This window comes from Ascaphus truei, chromosome 2, assembly GCF_040206685.1.
Source record: "Ascaphus truei isolate aAscTru1 chromosome 2, aAscTru1.hap1, whole genome shotgun sequence".
Lineage (NCBI taxonomy): Eukaryota > Metazoa > Chordata > Amphibia > Anura > Ascaphidae > Ascaphus > Ascaphus truei.
In genome coordinates, this window is record NC_134484.1 from 227,589,180 (window position 1) to 227,602,969 (window position 13,790).

Genomic DNA, 13,790 nt, shown 5'->3' on the forward strand with positions numbered 1-13,790 from the left:
GTCCCTCCATAGGGTCTTCAGGAGTTTCAGAGTGGGTCTCGTTATTTACAGTCTCTTGACCCACCTCTGATAGATCGGACTCACCGTTGAGCGGTGTGGCCTGTATTTCTTCTTCTTCGTCTCCCACTTGGGGGATAGGGAGAAGGTGATTACGATGCCAAACCTTTACCCGGCCGTCTGTGTCTTTGATGCGATAGACCGGGAGGCCGGGCATCTGTGACTCTACCTCATATACGCCATCTCTCCATCGGTCTGCCAGTTTATGTTTTCCGGGGACTCCCAAATTACGAAGTAACACAGCATCCCCAGGACGTAACTCTCGATACTTGACTTTGTTGTCGTATCGTCTCTTATTGCCAGCATTCAGTTTAGCTGTAGACTTCTCAGCCTGTTGGTAAGCTCGCTGCAAACTGTCCTTTAGCCTTTGTACATACTTGAAATGGGTAGCATTGTGTATCCCATCCGTTGAGACTCGAAGACGCACATCCACGGGGAGTCTTGCCTCCCGCCCAAACATGAGGAAGTACGGGGAGAACCCAGTGGACTCATGGCGAGTACAGTTGTACGCGTGTACCAACGTTTCTACGTGACGACTCCATTCTGTTTTCTGCGTTCCCTTCAGAGTTCCAAGCATGTCTAACAGGGTCCTGTTGAATCGTTCAGGCAACGCATCTCCTTCGGGGTGGTACGGAGTCGTCCGGGATTTGGCGACGTTCAGCATTTTAAGTAATTCTCGGATCAGAGTACTCTCAAAATCTCGCCCTTGGTCAGAGTGGAGTCGGTTTGGAAGACCGTAATGAACGAAGAACTTTTCCCATAGCACTTTCGCGACCGTGATAGCCTTCTGGTCTTTTGTGGGGAAGGCCTGGGCATATCGGGTGTAATGGTCCGTGATGACTAGCACGTTACCGATACCTCGGCTATCAGGTTCGATACATAAAAAGTCCATACACACCAAGTCCATTGGTCCAGAACTCTTCAGATGGGCCATGGGAGCTGCTCTGGTAGGCAACGTCTTGCGTTGAACGCATCGGACACAACGGCGGCAGTGTTGTTCCACCGCTTCCCGCATCTTGGGCCAGAAGAACCGGTCTCGGACTAGCCCAAAAGTCTTCTCTACACCGAGATGCCCATGTTCATCGTGTAGGGACTTCAACACCAGGTATTGTAAGTTCTTAGGTAGGACTAGTTGTCTCCTATCCGGGTGGTTGTGGTATTGCACCACCCGATAGAGCAAGCCATTGTCTATTTCAAATTTGTCCCACTCTCGTATGAGCAATGCCACCAAGTCATTGGGCGCACGTTTCAGAAGGGCTGGGTTCCTCTTTTCAACGGCGTGCCTGATGACACTAGCGACCGGATCTCGAATTTGGTAGTCTACCAGATCTTTCCACCGGAACACCTTGTCATGCGTGAGGTGCATCCCTTTTGGGTCGCAGTAGGCGGCGGGGACAGCCTGCGACTGTCATCCCAAGGAGTCGGCCACTCGTAACTCGGAGAAGGCCACTTGGTCATTAACTATGGCTGCAGTTTTACACATAGCCCGCACTCCGGGGCCGGGAAGTTCTTCCCATTCCTTGTCATCGGGGGTAGCGAGTAGTCCCGGCCTTCGGGAGAGGGCGTCCGCCCCAATATTCAATGGCCCCGGCTTATACTTCAAGGAGAAGCGGTAGTTACTGAGGGCGGCCTGCCATCTGTGGCCGGCTGCATCTAATTTGGCCGACGTATTGATGTACGTGAGGGGATTGTTATCCGTCCTTACTTCGAAGGTGACACCGTACAAGTAATCGTGAAGCTTCTCGGTGATCGCCCACTTGAGAGCCAGAAACTCCAACTTGTGGACGGGATATCTCTGCTCACTGGGTGTCAGACTGCGGCTGACGTAGGCTACAGGCCGAAGACCTTCGGGGTGCTTCTGATGCAGGACAGCACCCAGCCCATTGAGGCTGGCATCCACATGCAGGACATACGGTTGTTCTGGATCAGCATAGGCCAGCACTGGTGCTTCAGTCAGACTCTTCTTCAAGTTCAGGAAGGCCCGTTCACACTCAGGCGTCCACTTATCGCCAAACGGTTGACGGGCCGACGTGGCCTTTCTCCCAGTATCTTCAGGGTATATCTTCAGCAAATTGTTCAGGGGTTTAGCTCGACTAGAGTACCCTTCCACGAACCGACGGTAATACCCACAGAAACCGAGGAAGGACCGCAGTTCCGTGACATTATCGGGACGTGGCCAGTTCACCACAGCTTCTACCTTGGCTGGATCAGTAGCAATCCCCTGGGCAGACACGATGTGTCCCACGTAGGTCACCGAGGTGTGACAAAACCTACACTTGTCGAGTGATAGCTTCAACCCTTCTTGACCAAGACGATCTATCACCTTTAGCAGCCTCTCCTCGTGTTCTTCTAAGGTCTTCCCGAAGACAATAATGTCGTCCAGGTAAACCAGACACTCCCGGGGAATCATGTCTCCGATAGTCTTTTCCATCAGCCTTTGGAACGTAGCAGGCGCCCCACATATACCTTGGGTCATACGGGTGAATTGATAGAATCCCAGGGGGCAGACGAAAGCTGTTTTTTCCTGGTCTTCCGGCGTCATGGGCACCTGATAGTATCCTGATCGGAGATCAAGAACGCTAAACCAATGACTCCCATTCAGCGCATTCAGGATCTCTTCAATGCGCGGAAGGTTGTATTGATCCGGGATCGTGCGATTGTTCAGTGTTCGGTAGTCGATACACAGTCGTACGGACCCGTTCTTTTTCCGCACCACCACTATGGGCGACGCGTAGGGTCCTCGCGATTCCGTCACAATCCCAGCGGTTTCCATGTCTTGTATGGCGTTCCTCACATCGTCCACATCCCGAGGGGCAAGACGACGAGAACGTTCCCGGAATGGAGTGGCATCACTCATCCGAATGGTATGCTGGGCACTGCGGCTGCACCCCACATCCATCTCGCTCGTGGAGAACACATGTCGTCGTTGCAGCAACTGGGTGGTCAACCGCTCTTTCCACTCTGTGGACAGCGTCGACTCGCCAAAATTGAAGTCCAGATCGACTATCCGCTCATGCGCGGCCGCCGCCTTCACCTGAGGCGTGGCTCCCACCGGGCTGACCGGGTATATGCATCCCAACTTCTGGTCGACATCAAACTCCATCGGAAAGGGGGAGAGATTCTGCACATACACGTGGGTTCGAATAGGGATCTTGGTCGTCCATTCCCTTACTTCGGGTAGTACTTTATACCCTCGCTGAACCTCTTCTTCTTCAGGCTCACTCTCCAGCGAGAACAGTTGGTCGTTCTGGTCTCGGTCAGGATAACAACACCAGACGGCCATCTTTTGCACTCCCCCTGGTAATATGGTCGTCAGTCCTCGTTGACGATTGTAGAGGTCTCCATGACGCTCCAAGGCATATACCCGATGGCACTCCTCTCGTAAGACGGGGTCTAGGAGCGAATCGGCCAGCGGCAGCTCGTTGGTCTCTTTCAAGTAAGCTCGAATTATAGCTTGCACTATGTCCGCATTGATTCCCAAGATGATGGGGTATTTACAATGGTCGTGGGGCTCCGGGCATACCATGGCCGCTACCTGCATAGGGTGCTTCTTGCCGGTGTTCAGTTGGAGTATGTCCAGCTGGACCCTTGCAATCCCATCGATGGGGTAGTCTTCATTACTCAATCCCCTAACCTTCATATGTTCGGCCGGCCTCAGAGGGCAGTGTTGAAGGTGCTGGTCGTAGAACTTGCGATATATTATGGTCACTTGTGACCCGGTGTCCAATAGGGCCGAGGCGTATATCCCTTCTATTACCACGGGCACGATGGCCGCAGGGCCCACTTGACTGCACGCTTCACCGGGGGAGGCGTCCTCATTGGGGCCAGCGTCAGCAGGAGAATCCGTGGTTCCCGGAGGGGTGTTCACCTCTGGCCCGACGGTCTGGGCTCGGCATACCATCGATCGGGCGGTGCTTCTTCGGTCGGGAGGTTTTTCTTCTGGTTGGTCCTCCTTCTCCGGACAATAGTAATAGATGTGGCCCTTCTTCCCGCAGTTGTAGCAAGATACCTCACGGCGGTCCGGACGACTCTTATACGTGGATGAGGACCGCTCAGAACTACGACTTTCCCGAACAGACGACTTGGGGGTCGTTTCCTCCTCTGGTGTGGAAGGTTTCTTACTCTTTGGGGCCGAGGGGGCCACAGGGTCATTCTTGGGGGTAGTTTTGGATTTCTTTGATTCATGGAAATGGCGCTGCACTTCATGGTCTCTTATGTAATCCATTAGTTCCCCGTATTTAGGGGATACTGCCGCGATCGGGGCGGCTCGCATCATTATAGCTATGTTGTGGTCAGGCAACGACCCCTTGAGTAGCTGTCTGAACCGGTATCGGTCTGCTTCGGCCGCGGAAATGATATGCTTGTCCAGGAGGGTGCCCAGGGACAGCTGTAGGTCACAAACGAAGGCAGATAAATCTTGTCCTTCACGTTGTCGGAGGGCTTTGAATTGAGCCAGTAGCTCATCTTCGTCGTCTTTCCTGGCAAAGGATTTAATTAGCATTTCCACTAGTTCCTGGGCAGTAACTTCTCCTTCCACGCTCCGGTGCGCTCGCACTAACCGAGCGGCGGGGCCTCGGAGGCACTCGACCAGTCTTTGTCTCTTGCTGGCTTCAGAACACGACCACTCCTCCATGATTTGAAGCGTATGGTCCCTCCATGCCTCGATCCCCTCTTCTCCCGTGGGCGTCGGCAGAATCCCAGAGAAGGCCTTGAGTTTCCGGTAGTTCTGTGCTTGCGTCGAAATGGTTACAGCTTCTGCTAGTTGGGAGACTATCGTGTTCACGTCAAGATTCCCACTAAGGGCCTGACTACGGCTCCCCGTTCCTATGCTAGGCATGGTTGGGGTCCCGCCAGACCGTTGATCAGGGTTGGGTGGGATGAGCGGGCTCCGTGCCCAGCTGGCGGTACCTCCTAATCCGCTTGGGGTGAAAGAAACCCTAGGGGGGTCCACTCGGTGAGGCGTACTGGTCACTCGTTGGCTCGGGTGTAATCCAGTACTAGTGGACGCTTCTTCAGGAGATTGAGAGTCAGCGTAGATCATGCGGCAGTCCTCTGCGGAGGGCTCGGGTAGGTTTAATACCTGGGGGGCCGTTTCTAAGCATATGTCACTCATGGTGTACAGGAGACAGGTGATCCCCCGGCCAGCAATATCCAGTTTATAGTCTATCACCCGGGCGGTGGCCAACCCCGGGCAACATCTTACTTGCGTGCGCACTGTAGATAAGTCTGTATCCATTGCTACCCCGGTCACTGCAACCGCGCGTCTTGGGGATACTTGGTGCGCTAAGGCCCAGGCATGGACATCCTGCGGTGACGGCGCGGACATGATAAAAATATGAATCGGGCAATTTAGAAAAAAAATTGGAACAGGGCACCCCAGGACTTGCTCTCAGCAGAGCCTCCAAATGTAACGGGTATTCCCCCACCCACTCGCCGATAATACTGTGGAAGTGTAGGAACATGCAAGTTACTCAGGTGTGGTGCATTACCTGTTGGCTCACAGGAGGGCTGAGCTTCCGCCACGGGGAACCTGGGGTACATACATCTCATAAATCTCTAGGTGCAACGCCTCCACCTGGGAGGGATCCCAACGGAGTGGGAGGAGGCCCTCACAGGAAACAACCACACAAAGCGAACTAAGGTAAAACAGGACTGGCTTTACTGCATAACCAACTACATCTACATACATCAACACAACAATCATGCGCCACTGCGGACGCTAACCACTCTGGGCGTCACGGCGGACGCTACCACCTGGGCGTCACGGCGGACGCTACCACCTCTGGCGTCACGGCGGATGCTACCACCTCTGGCGTCACGGCGGACGCTAACCACACTAGGCGTCACGGCGGACGCTACCACCTCTGGCGTCACGGCGGACGCTAACCTCCCATAGAGTGATCCCACCCTGTGTCCAGTAACCCCCACCCAAATGTCTTGCACCCCCAAAGTCAAATACCACTGTGCATGTGTATGTGTGACTGCGCAGCCACTATGTCTGGTGATAGGCCTGGTTGGTGCACGTGAGTTGCAGGTTACCTGCCCGGGCTCCAGCCACGGGTACCGCGATATCACCGGAGATCCGCCCGATCCGACGTTGTCCTCCACACCGCGTTGGGTGAATTCCAGCGCGGATAATATCACCTTAGTCCCAGGGTCTTTGATGGTGTTCTGAGCCCAGAACCCACCTCGCAGGGCCGCACGGCTTTAGCACTGTGTCCCTGACTAAGCTACCAATAAATGGGTCAGTATCCCTATCTAGGGCCTGTCCCTATCTCCACAAGCTATTAAGTGGCTCAGGACCTAACTGGGGGCCTGGGGGCTGCTGGCCTAATGCAGAGGGTCACTGACCCCTGCATCTACCTCTTACCCCTAGCTGGATCCTGACTGACTCCCGCTCCCCAAAACCCCGCGAAATGTATCTCCTTGGGAGCAGGGGAATCTGGCCTTTTGATTGGCTCCCTGGCGTCAGGTGTCTCTGCCCCTATGCACCCTGGGGGCTGGCCGTCTATTCTCGCGCATGCGCAAGCTATCTGGGGCCTCCCGCGCTAGCTGGCCTCCTGCGCATGCGCGAGCTAACTGTCATGGCGGCGCCCTGCTCCGCTAGCCACCGGGCCGGTGGCAACGCGATCGCGGCCTTAGCGACGGCCCGATCGCGTCCCCGGCAACCGGCCTGCTCGCCGCTCGCGTCCCCGGCAACCGCCCGATCCGCTTCCCTTGCAACTGGCCGCAATACCACCACGCGCGCAACGGGGAAGGAGGGGGTGAGTGCGCGAGGGGGACAAAGGAGGGGGCGAGTGCGCGAGGGGGACCTGGCTACACAAGCATTAACATGGGATGTCTATTCCTTGCTGCATGTTTTATTACATGTGTTATATTCCATGAATTTCCAAAAATAACAAGAGTTTCTGTGAAGTTAAACAATAACTAGAAGTGATAGAGTTGGTCCTGAGCGCTCAATCCCAGCCTTGAACAAGTTACAAAGGACTTGAAATGTAATTTAAAATATATTTTACATACATATTAAAACCCCATTAAATTGTTGGAATTTAAATGACCCCACATGATGCTTTAAAGTTAGAGTTACAGCGCATCAAGGAGACTGCCCACAGGCTCTTGTAAACTGATCTATCTATGGTAAAGTAATCATTGTTGGCCAAAAGAAATACTTCAGTAAGTCTATTTGGCTGCTGTAGGTATGATCAGAAAGAAATGATTATTTCTGTTGCACAGTAAAATCAGTCTTCCAGTCAAGGTATTATTAAAGAGGGCATGAGTGCCTTTTGAAACTGATCAACTGCAGTCACAGACACATTATTATTATTATTATTCAGCAGAGAACTATATTTAATACCCGGCTTTTGAGTTACGTACAATATGCCTAAAGAATAGGGCTCAGTTTAAATTGAAAAAATAATATTTTTATTCTGGTTTAGGGTCGGGATTTTGAAAAGGTTTAATAAAATATTGTGCAGTTATTTTTGACATATAAGATCCTAAAATAAACAACTCTTATTTTTGGAAAAATATGATTAGAAAGCACCTGTGCATGTGACAAAAAGATCTGATACGTGTAACTTTGTAAACTGCAGTTCAAAAGCTTTAAAGATTTTTTTTTTTTTAAACATGTGCAGTATTTCTCACGTAATATATGTGCATAGCACAGCAACATGAGATATGTATCTTTCCTTCTTTCAGAAGATCTCACATTTATTTACCCTTTACAAGCTACAGTAAACTCATTCAACCAATAGGATATGTAGAAAATGGCAGCACTCTCCATGCATACTCACGAAAGGGCCTGTAGACCAGTCTATGGAAGGTTAGGGCAAAACTTCATGCATAGACTAGAGTATGGAAAATCAGTACCTGACAATATCATGAAATCAAAACAATTTGGCTTTATGGATTACATAATGAAACGGCAAATAAGCGAGAGTGCAAACATTTTATTGGCATGATAAAGTGTCCATTGTGTCCCAATCGGAGATTCACGTCACTACTAACTGTCTCTTGGGCTCCTTGTCTTTCTGGCTGTCACTTTTCTTTCCCTAATGGCCTTGTCTTTCTTACTATCTCTCTTGCTTTCTCTGGTTGTCTCTTAAGGTCTCTCTCTCTCTCTCTCTCTCGCTCATGACCTTGCCTTTTTAAACTGTCCCTCTTGCTCTATCTGGTTGACTCTTGGGCGTGCTCTCCCATTCTGGCAATCCTTCTCTCTCTGTGCTGCCTCTCCATCTCTTCCTCTGCCTTTCTCTCGTTCTTTTGCTGGCTGTCTCTCTTGTCTCTGCCTTTCTCCCTCTTACTGTCTCCATCTTTCTCAGCCTCTCTCTCTTCCCTCTGCTGGCTGCCTCTCTGCGTCTGCCTTGCCCTTGCTGACTGTATTTCTCTCCCTGCCTTTCTCGCTCTGACTCTCTCCCTGTGTCAGCCTCTCTGTCAACAGTTAGGGCCTGTGCGGTCCCATCACTATTTCCCAGGTACCTAAATACTGTCTGAACTAGGGTGATGGCTGTAATGGGAAACTCTTGCTGCCTCCACCCCCTTCGATTATTGCAAGACTATGAGATAAAAGACAGCAAATAAAAATATCTCGTGAGCACCTTCACTTGTCTCAGACATGTCTGCACCCTGCCTTTCCCCATTATCTCTTAGCATAACATGCTTCCACTGCACCAGGGATTCTGGGTAATGGCATGCAAATGAGCACAAGATATAGGACCACATTTACTACACAATATTTTCCACTCTCCACTGCTTGAAAACACTTCATATAACCCATCAATTTAATGGATATAAGATGTCTTCCAGTGCCAGATGATTTATAGCAGAAATAGGGGCCATAATCTATAAAAGTGATTATTGGCATTTAAGTGAATGTGTCTTTATTGGCTCAAGTAATTTCCACTAGTTCAAATATATTTTCATTTAAAAAGCCTGCTATCCAGGAGTAATTATATACTAGCATCTGGAATGCATTGTTTAGAAATCTCATCTTTACCAATGTTTCATTAGCTTGTCTTGTGTTGCTTCATGTGAAGGAATTTGCATCCTTCAACTACATTTTTACTCCAATTCTAATAATCACTGTTATTATTTCAAGTAAATCCCATGCTATCTAGCATCCTAGTCAACTACATTTTTCTTTGCTTCTGAACTCCAGCCAGTCAGTTCCTAATGGTTCCAGCAGATGGTTCTTTTTGGATTTTTTAAGCACTTTATAAACCAGGTATTTTTCTTCTGTCCCTGGAGTCACAGGCAGAACAGCTGAGATTTAAAAACACATTCAGTAATATAAGAAAGTTGTGCTGACCTAACACCTTCACACCAGCCTCCATACCCAACCTGCAGCTTTTCACCTTTTCTAGCTGCACCATCTTCACCGTTCCATTGTGTCATGAAGTCATTTGCGATTTTGCGAAGGTCTTTCATGATTCTGTGCTTGATGATAATCATTCCCTATACTGGGGTAAAGGGTAGCAGGCATTGCTGGGCGCTCTATCGGACAGACGACTCATGTGGCTGTGATGTGGCTAGCACATCAGAAAGGAGGAATGTAGAAAACGCAAGTGTGCAGGACGCCGACACAGGAGAAAGTGCAGATTTCTAGGCATTTTTGAAAGACAAATGTCTGTGAGTAGTCTGATTTAAGCATGTGCAGTATTTGGAGCTATTAAATTTTTAAACTTACTACACCATAGAGGTCTTTTGTTGTGTTTTCTATTATTTATCTCTATACAGTTTGGAAACATCTGAGTTCATTGTCAAAAAAGAGCAAGATGAGAAATTAAACTTAAAGCTCATCATTTTGGACTCTTTTTATTATTGATCATAGTGTGGATAAAACAATCTATTAGTGTAAATTTGTTATTTCAAGCAATTTTTTTTTTAATTTATTGGACTTTAACACTGTACTACCAACTTGCTTAAAATGTCACTGCCATTGATTTACTTTATTGCTGGCAGTGAAAAATGAGCAATGATCACTGCGAATGAATTTAAAAGACAATATATAGGGCCATGTTTACTGAGCAGTGCTCTGTCCTTTTCTATAAAACGTTGTAAAACATTTTTATGGAAAAAATTAAACACTGGGTATTCAAGAAAAAAAAACGTACTGTCACCTAAAAACAACTGGGTTGTTGATGTTCTGACCCAATTATTTACTGAGCAGAGATATGTCAGAAGACACCTTGAAGTCCATTCACCAGTGCAGTAAGGTGACTACTGCCATTGGAAAGTATCTAATGGAATATCACAGAGGCCGTCCTCTTAATACTGTACGTCATTATCATAATTCCGAGGCTCCAGCTTGCGCTACAAATCTAACATGTATTTATCTTTTCCCAGTCAGTTTTATTTCTTTCTAGACAAAGCAGAAATGTTGACCAATTAGTAAATGCACATATGCTATAGTAATTATGTTACATGGTACACATAATTCTCCTATTTTCCACTTCAGTGCGTAGACCTCAAAGGTTTTGGTGTAATTAAAAGCATAATTGGGGAGGGGGCGCGAGCGTGACGAAACGTGGATGCACTCAAGCTAAGGAAGCTCTGTGCACTCCGCCAACATATTTAACTATAACGCCTGATCCCCGCACTGACCGGTCCCGAGGGCCACTCCAGAGGCCGGGGGAACCAGTGGGGATGGCTAACAAGAGAACCCCAAAACTGGAAGCTCAGATCTCACCCGCGGGCAGCCAGCAGTGGCAGAAAAGAAAAAAACAAAGATGGCGCCGCCGAGCTGAGCGCTCACTCTTAAAGGTAAATAAAGGAGAGAGGCAAGCTGCGGGACCTGAGGGGGATATCCCTGATAGAAAAGCAACCCTTAGAAACTCTGCAGAGAGGGCCACAGCAGAGGCGTCCTCCCACTCAGATCAAGTACACTCTGCTATGACATATAGTGTAGCCAAGAAATTTAGACTGTTACTTAAAGAATACGGTTTATGCGATGCTTGGCGTAGTTCACATAAAAGGATAGAGGGATTACTCCTTTTCTTCACCTCACATGATTTGTACTCCAGAATTGACAACATATATGTATCCCTGGGTATCCTGGAGGTATTGATCCACTCAGATATAGGGCCTATCACGTGGTCAGATAATGCCCTTGTGGTGATTCGATTCGATCCCCCTTTTGCTAGGAAATTGGAGGATGAACGACTCATTACTCAATTAACAAACACACAAACCCCAGCAAGCTCTTTTTGGGAACCCCTGAGCCCCCAAAAATGACATTTTGACTATAGGTGGAAAAAGACGCATCTGAAGTATTTAGGGATATACCTTACTAGGGACTACAACTCATTATATAAATATGACTATTCCCAAACCTTTTTCTAAGATTAGAAAAGATCGACAAGTTTGGAATTCTCACTACATTTCCTGGATAGGGCGTATAACCGCGGTTAAGATGAATATTCTCCCCAGACTTCTATATTATTTCCAAACATTACCAATATCTGTCTCACATACAAATATATTTTAAAAACCGTATTATGCAATTTATTTGGAAACATAAACAACCGAGAATAGCTAGGTCAATTATGCTGGAGTCTAAAGAGGGAGGGGGTCTAGCGGTTCCAAATATTCTAAAATATTATATAGCCTCTCATTTGAAACAAATGGTTTATTGTCACTCCCCAGGAGGCACCTATGCTTGGGCTGATCTGGAAAGCTCAGTTGGTCTACCTACTCTACTGTGGTCGAGCTCTAGGACTGGGCTTGGGAGACAGCCTGAGCCGACGGTAATCAGGATTCATTTGAAAATCTGGCAGTTAGTAAAAAAGAAATACAAAGTTATGTCAACTCCATCTAGACTTACGGTTTCTGGGTCGGGACTTTGAAACCTGGAGACAGAGTGGAATTCTAGAGATGGGAGATTTATTAGAAAAAGATAAGTTGATGTCGTTTGAGGAACTGATGAGAAAATACAGTTTACATTGGACGGAGGTGTTTAAATATATGCAGGTCCGACATTTTGTGCGCCAGGGTTTTTATGAGGAGGGATTCCCTAAATATACACGATTTGAAGATTTATGCAAAATAATTTTTTTTCAAAAGGGTCTGATCTCATCCATTTTGGGTACAATTGCACCCTTAATATCTGCTCTATAAGATGGTTTCCACTAGTTTTTCTAACTTCATGTTCAGCTTTATAAGAAATGAACATCATTATTTCTTATGTTTTGGTGATGTACTTATTTTTGCATTGTAAATATTCATACAATGATTGGAAGATTCACATTTGTGCTGGCCTCTCATGGATATGAGTGCACAAAGACAAAATGCTTCAATAATGCCACCTTAAAATGAAATAATAATGCCACCTTAGATTAAGGCCCTAAGATATAACAACTATGGCAGAGTTAGAGGTTAATACAAAAGCACACAACTTTCCTTTACATTTTGTGGTGAAGTCATCATGCCGAAGTTGAACTGCGGTTAATTTAATTGCATCCCAAGAATGAGCAAAGAAAAACAAAACCAAGTAATTTGCACTTCACGGTAACGCAAACTGTTCATAGAAAACTAAAATTCAATTTGGCCTATGACACAGCTTCAATTATAATATGCTATTTGCAGTCGATTGAATTCATAAAAATTGAATGTCACACATGACTTGGCTAATTCAGTCAACATTGTCACATAAGCCATCCTGACTTTATATACCATTCGTTTTTTAATGATCACAACTTGTTTTGTACTTTAATGCCTCAACACTTCAGACATTTATATTTGGTAGTACATTTTAGAATTCTTTTTTAAAATAGAAATATATATCTCTCATTATTTATGTCAGAAATATGGGTTTGCTGGCTATTTTTTCAACATGCTTAATCTACAATATACTGTATTTGCTAAGGGGAAATTTCAAAAACACACACACACACACACACAAAGCCGAGTCCTTTACTGTTCTGTGTCTTTTGTTCGGAAACTGTTTTGGGGAGAGACTGCATCATTAAATCACAAATCATATTGCATCTGGATTTATTTCACAACTCAGATTGATAATGTTCTTTTAACATTTTTTTTTATATTGAATATCAATTTATCTGGTAATGAAAAGGATAACAATTAAAATGAAGCAGTCCCTGTAAAAGGAGGAATAAAACACTGTATGAAGTTTACAGCCATAAATGGTAAAAAGAAAGCCTGATTCTCTGCCAACAGGCTCAGCTGGGGGAATAAGGTTTTGATTTACAGGAACAGCAGAGTTAGGTTTGAGTAGCAAGTTTCAAAACTGCTATGTGAATGTGATTATTGAGGGATTTAACAAAAGAATGGCAGATCATTTCCTATTTTACAAAGACCCTGTTTTTTTAACACAATTATTAGAAGGCAAAGCACTGTAGCAATATTCTGCAGTACAAAGGGATAAACCTTTTTACAGAAATGTCTGTTTTTGGTCACATATACATCTATGTATATGTGACCCAATTAAAATTAATCTTGTAAAAAGGTATATCCTTTTTGTGTGTGTATATACAGTGGTGTGAAAAAGAAAGTACACCCTCTTTGAATTCTGTGGTTTTACATATAAGGACATAACAAATCATCTGTTCCTTAGCAGGTCTTAAAATGAGTTAAATACAACCTCAAATGAACAACAACACACGACATATTACACCGTGTCATGATTTATTTAACAAAAATAAAGCCAACATGGAGAAGCCATGTGTGAAAAACTAAGTATACCTTATGATTCAATAACTTGTAGAACCCTTTAGCAG

At 46.5% G+C, this 13,790-nt stretch overlaps 1 protein-coding gene across 1 annotated transcript in view; it reads right to left on the minus strand.

The window, feature by feature from the left end:
- The window catches only part of FBXL7 (F-box and leucine rich repeat protein 7), a 308,638-nt gene that overhangs the window by 164,404 nt on the left and 130,444 nt on the right, over positions 1 to 13,790 (minus strand). The window lies entirely within an intron of this gene.